We start from the raw sequence: 6,000 nt of genomic DNA on the forward strand, positions 1-6,000 counted from the left end.
GCCAAGTTATGTGACATGAGTTAGGGGTCTATCCCCGGCATGTCGACTGGCGTCCATGCAGATAGGTCGCCGTTAGCCCTGATCATTTCCATTAGAGGTCCCTTTAGGTCATGTGGGAGGTTTCTGTTTATGTAGGTGAACTTCTCCTCAGTGTCCCCGACTTTGAACCTCTCTAAGTTTCCTTCCGGTTTGGGTCTCGGCTTGTCGCTGACTCTGGCGTCCAAGTCGGCAAGCAACACCCCCAATGCCTTTTTAGATTTCTTCCTTAAGGAGAGGCTGGCATTGTCGCAAGCGACTGCCGTTTCCAAGTCTCCTTTTATGGATCCCACGGATCCGTCGTCAGCTGTGAACTTCATTATCAACATCTTTGTGCTGATCACTGCTCCGAGGTCGTTGATAGTCTTCCTCCCTAGGATGACGTTGTAGGCCGTGGAGTCTCGTAGAACTACGAACTCGGCCATTACCGACCTTTGCCCTTATCCTGATCCTACAGATATTGGTAGGGGGATTATCCCATCTGGCTTGATGAAGTGGTCGCTCAAATCTACCACACCGTGCTGGTGCATCTTTAAATCGGCATCCTGTAGGCCCAAGGCGTCGAACACGTTGCGAAACATGATATTCGAGTCAGCCCCGGTGTCCACGAGGATCCGTTTGATGAGGCCGGTTCCCACTCTGGCCGTGATGACCACGGGCAGGTTTTTCGCGGCCTCATCAATCCATTGGTCCTCTGGACCGAATGAGATAGATGGGAGCCTTTTGGAGCTTCGCACAGAGGATGAGGAAACCGCCAGGACCTTGGCGTCTTTCTTGTGTGCCGACCTCGACCTTGGAGGTGCGTCTCTTGCCGTTACCACGTTCACTATGGTAAGGCCGTGTTCGTTGTCCTCCGGCTCGTGACATCGCTTTGCTACATGGGTCTTGTCCTCTCCATCACGGTCGCGATCTCGCCTCCTTGGCTCCCTGATGAGATGGGAGAATTCGGCCAGTTTCCCGTCCCGGATCGCTTGTTCTAGTGCGTCCTTCAGGTCGAAGCAATCCTGTGTCTTGTGTCCATAGCCTTTGTGATAATCACAATAGAGGCTCTTGTTTCCCCCGGTTCGGTCCTTCAGAGGTCGGGGCTTCGACAAAATTCCCTTCTCTGCTATCTCTTGATAAACTTCTATCATGGGGACAGTGAGGGGGGTATAATTGGTGAATTTCCCGACTCGAGGAAACGGCCTGAGTGTCTTGCTCGGACCGCCGTCTTTGGCGTGTTCCTTCTGTCTTTCTCCACTTTCGTGCTGCCGGGTTTGATTGTAGGAGGGCTGCCGTTTGTTGGCGGCCACGACCTGGCTGACTTTTTCATCGTTAATGTATTCCCTGGCTACACTTTGGATCTCCTGCATTGTCCACACCGGCTTCGTGGTGAGGTGCTTTCTGAAGTCCTCGTTTAGAAGTCCATTCGTCAGGCATAGGCTAGCAACCAAATCAGTCAGCCCGTCGATCTCCAAGCACTCGTCGTTGAACCGGTCTAGATATTTCATGGTCGGTTCGCCGGACCTCTGCGTCACCCCGAGCAGATTGATCGGGTGCTTTGCCTTTACGATTCTGGTAGTAAATTGGGCTAGGAAGGCGTGGCTAATATCCGAAAACCTGGCCACCGATCCCTGCGGAAGGCTGTTAAACCATCGTATTGCAGGTCCCGCGAGAGTGATAAGGAAAGCGTGGTACCTTACCTCATCTCCCACTCCCTCCAGGTTCATCCTGGCCTCGAAGGCGGTAAGGTGCTCCTGCGGGTCTTGGGTTCCGTCGTACCTCATGTCCGTCGGCTTGTCAAAGTGTTTTGGCAGTCAGACTTCGAGGATGGAACGATGAAATGGGGTTGCGCCCATTATCACTGGTCCCTGCGTTCTTCTTGTTCTTCCCTCGCCGTCTTCCCGTCGACCGTCTTCCCGGTCTCGATCTGTGGTGCGTCTCCTTTCGCACCTGGTGTAGATGATGGGGTCGTGGCGTCTTCTTGGGCGTCCTTCCTCCCTGGCGCTCTCGGGCTCAGATCATGGGCTAGCTGTTCGCCGGGAGTGGCTTCTCGGAGGGGAACGGGAGTAGCTTGATTTGGGAGTTTGTTGGCGATGTTCCCGATCTTGCAGCCGGCGCTCCAGGTCCTGCATCCTGTGATGCAGTTCCTGCATTATTCTGGCGGTGTTATCGCCAGTTCCCTCGAAGGGGCGCCTTTCTTGAGATCGTGAGGTTCATCGTGGAGGAGACCTCGTGCGCTCCCGGGAGGAAGCCACAGAGGCTTCCCCTCTGCGCTCGGTCTCGCGGCCTATTCCTCCTGGGTCCAATACAACGTCCATTCAGGCGTTCCCCACAGACGGCGCCAATGTACGGTAGGTCGGGTACCGGACGACTCGGGTAGATACTTCGATTGATGAGAGGGAGTCTTGCCTGGTTGACTGGTTCCGGGTTACTGGGTTGGAGTAATCGACGTTCCGAGCTCTTTGTGTTGAAAAAGGGGGGGGTGTCACCTGTAAAGACACTCCGACGCTCTAGTCAGTCAAGTGTGCAGGTGAATGATGTGAGAATGGTATATGACATACCTTGGGGGAGGGGTAGGACCCTCCCCATATATACCATGTTAGAGGTGGATCCTACAAGGGCAGGCCCACCTTCCTCGAAGCTTCCTTTGCACAGCTGTAGAAGAGCTGTCAGGGACGCGTGTCCGAGTCGGTGACTGAGCGCCTCACTCCCGACCGTTCGGATCGGGTGGTCCTCGGGTCGGGCCGGCCCGCAAATGGTTTGGCCAGGCGTAACACTAAGTATACGCCAAAATCAGTTACCAAAGTCAGGAAGTAAAATCAAACACCAGTATAAAATACATGTTAAAATATAAATATACATTGAAAATAAATAAAATAAATCAAATCACACGTATTTATACATAGATACATTAGCGGCTAATTTTAGTGTACAAATCTCTTATTTTATTAATTAGAATTTAATTAATTAGTTATCCAAAATTTACTTCTCATAAGTTATCCAAAATTGCTAAGGAAAAGATTGTTAGCTCAATTGTCTTGGACAGTAAGTTTTGGCAAGACTGTCTTACCACTGTGAAAATTGTTGGTCCTCTTATTAAGTTGTTGAGACTTGTTGATGCTGATGAAAAACCCTCTTTGGGAATCGTGTATGAAGGCATGCAAAGAGCAAAAAATGCTATCAAGACCATGTTCAGAAATCGGAAAGCTGCTGATACGCCATACACGAGTATCTTGAAAATGAGGTGGGATAAGCATTTAAAGCGTGATCTCCATGCGACAGCGTACTTTTTAAATCCGGGCATTTTCTACAGTGAAGGTTTTGTTGAGAAGGCAAATGTTTTGGATCTTTACTTGATTTGCTTGATGTTGAAACACTTTGTGATGACTCAGTTGCTGCAATGCAAGAGATACAACTGTATCGAGATTGTAAAGAAAGTTTTGGGAGGGAAAGTGCTAAGAGAGCGGAATCAAGACTCGAACCTGGTAAGTTATTTGACTTATTTCATATCAAAGTTCAGTTTAGTTTCAAAGTTTAATATGTTGGGTGATAATTGATAAACATTAAAAAGTATTTTATTTTTATATCTACGTAGGTGAATGGTGGAGGCTACACGGTGGGAGTGCTCCTAATTTGCAAAAAATGGCAGTCCGTCTTCTTCATCAAACCTCTTCTTCATCTGGATGTGAGAGGAACTGGAGCCTTTTTCAACAAATCCAAAGAGGAGGAACCGATTAGAGCATCAAAGGCTAAGTGACATTATTTATGTCACCTATAACCTACGCCTTCAATCTAGGTTGCATCGAAAGAAGAGGAATTATGATCCAATTGACATTCAAAGCATTGACACAATAGATTTTTGGGTAATGGCAAATGAGGATGATCCTGAATTTACTAATGGAGATGTTGAAGGCATTGAAAGTTTAATATACACTGATAATGCTATGCCTTCGTATCCTAATGGTGAGTGACATAGCAAACTTTGTTTCCTTCCATAAAGATACATGTCATTAACATTGATTTCTTATTGAGTTTTCTTTCTATTTTATTAGATGGTGGAGACATTGAAGTTGAAGTGGATATGCCTGATGTTGTAATTGAATCCTCAAATACTTCTTTTGATGGTATTTCTGAAGATGCTAGCTTTGGATTACCTGTTTATGATGGAGATATCGGAACACTTAATGATGATTATGACTTCTAATGAGTAGTGTCTTTGTTTAGTTGAAGTATTGCTTGTTGAATATTGTTTCTTTTGGTTGCAAAACATTGTGTTTGTCGTTTGTCATTTATGTGTGTTTTGAATATTGTCATTTGAAGTTGTTTATGACATTTTAATGATAAATTATGTATTGTTCATTTTGTGAAATTGTTAAATTTTTGAATCTTATTAGTTTAAAAATTATTGAATTTAACTTTTTAAAATTATGTATTGAATTTTTTATAATTTCACTCTATATTTAATTAAATCGGTTCAACCACAGTTGAACCATTGAACTATTGAACCAGTCACTTGACCGGTTCGATAACCGGTCCGGTTCTCGCAACCTTGCTCAAGATCAATATGTCCAGATTTTGAAGAAGTTAGAGACTTAAATATATTTTTATATCATTAAAAATTTAAAAGTCCGCAAACCAAAAAATCAATGATCGATTTATCCTTTTCTCTTATATTTAAATATTTTCTCCTTTAAATTGATAGTATTATCTGTTTTATCTTTTTGAATTAGTTTTTATTTTTTAAATAAAAGAAAAAACTTAACGGAAACAACATTTTGATTTAATTTTTTTAATTTCTTGTTTTGTAGGTGTGGCCATCGCTTCTGCTATGCTTGTGGAAAGCCATGGAATCAGTAATTCAGTACCATGGTTGTACATAAATAGATATCACTAGGAATTTTAATATTTTTCAATAACTTAAATTGCAAGTGGCAGATTTACTATTTTCATTAGTTAAAATTTGTTGTATAATTATAATGCATGCTAATTTTATTGTTAATTATGTTCGTTTTAAGTACTTATGTTATCTGCTAATAAATTTTAGTTCAAATGACATAATTTTTTCATATTCATTAAGAAGTTGTGGGTTCGAGTCTTCCTATCTTTAGTTAAAAAAAAAGTACTTATGTTAACAAGGCACAGAGCAGCAGCATGTTAAGCCCAACATCTCCGTCAAGAAGGAGATTCCTCACCATGATGATATGCCTTCTGTCAACAACGTTTATGTAATTAATTAATTAACATAGTTTTTTCCCATTTAATTAAGATAATTAATTATGTGGTAATAATAATTATGTGTTAATTATATGATCTCATACGGTTAGATGATGAGGTTGTTGAAGGAAAAGTAATAGGGGGAGGGGAAGCCAGACAGTTGCTTGATTCAGGTATCAAATTCTTCTTCTGATGAAAGAACACGATCCAGTACACCTCACGCCCAAGTTGGAATCAGGAATAATAGCAATGAAAAGAACGAGAGGGAAGACAGTCCAGATTCACAATCACAAGCTTGGGGTCCCGTTCCCAACAAGCTCCAGAAACCCAACCCCACCATGGACCAATCCTCTTCTGAAGCCACCATGAGAAAAGCCCGTGTTTCAGTCTGTGCTCCCTCAGAAGCTCCCATGGTATCTCCCTCTTCTTTATATGGATCGACTAATTAACTAACTTATCTGACTCAACCATAAATCACTGTACTTCTATCACAGTTTATATATTTTTGGAATTTGTAAAAAAAAAAATCGCTGGAGGGTGTCACAGTTTCTTTTGTATTGTGTTTAAATGTAAATCGTTATATCTCTCTAGCAGTTTAAGCATGAACCTAATTCGGTGATCCTCTATCGCAGTTTCTATAATAATGTAAAAATTGTATTTGCGTATATAATCTTGAGATGTTATAATCCAGTAAAATTGAAATGCAAATACTTTATTTTAATAACTTATTCTTTTTATAAGTTAAAAAAAATTATTTATGAACATATT

At 42.7% G+C, this 6,000-nt stretch overlaps 1 protein-coding gene across 1 annotated transcript in view; it reads left to right on the top strand.

Annotated features, from left to right (window-relative positions):
* LOC107626734 overlaps positions 1 to 6,000 on the top strand; it is a 90,857-nt gene that overhangs the window by 30,886 nt on the left and 53,971 nt on the right. The gene's annotated exons all lie outside the window — the stretch shown is intronic.

This window comes from Arachis ipaensis, chromosome B02 (assembly GCF_000816755.2).
Source record: "Arachis ipaensis cultivar K30076 chromosome B02, Araip1.1, whole genome shotgun sequence".
Taxonomy (NCBI): Eukaryota; Viridiplantae; Streptophyta; class Magnoliopsida; order Fabales; family Fabaceae; genus Arachis; species Arachis ipaensis.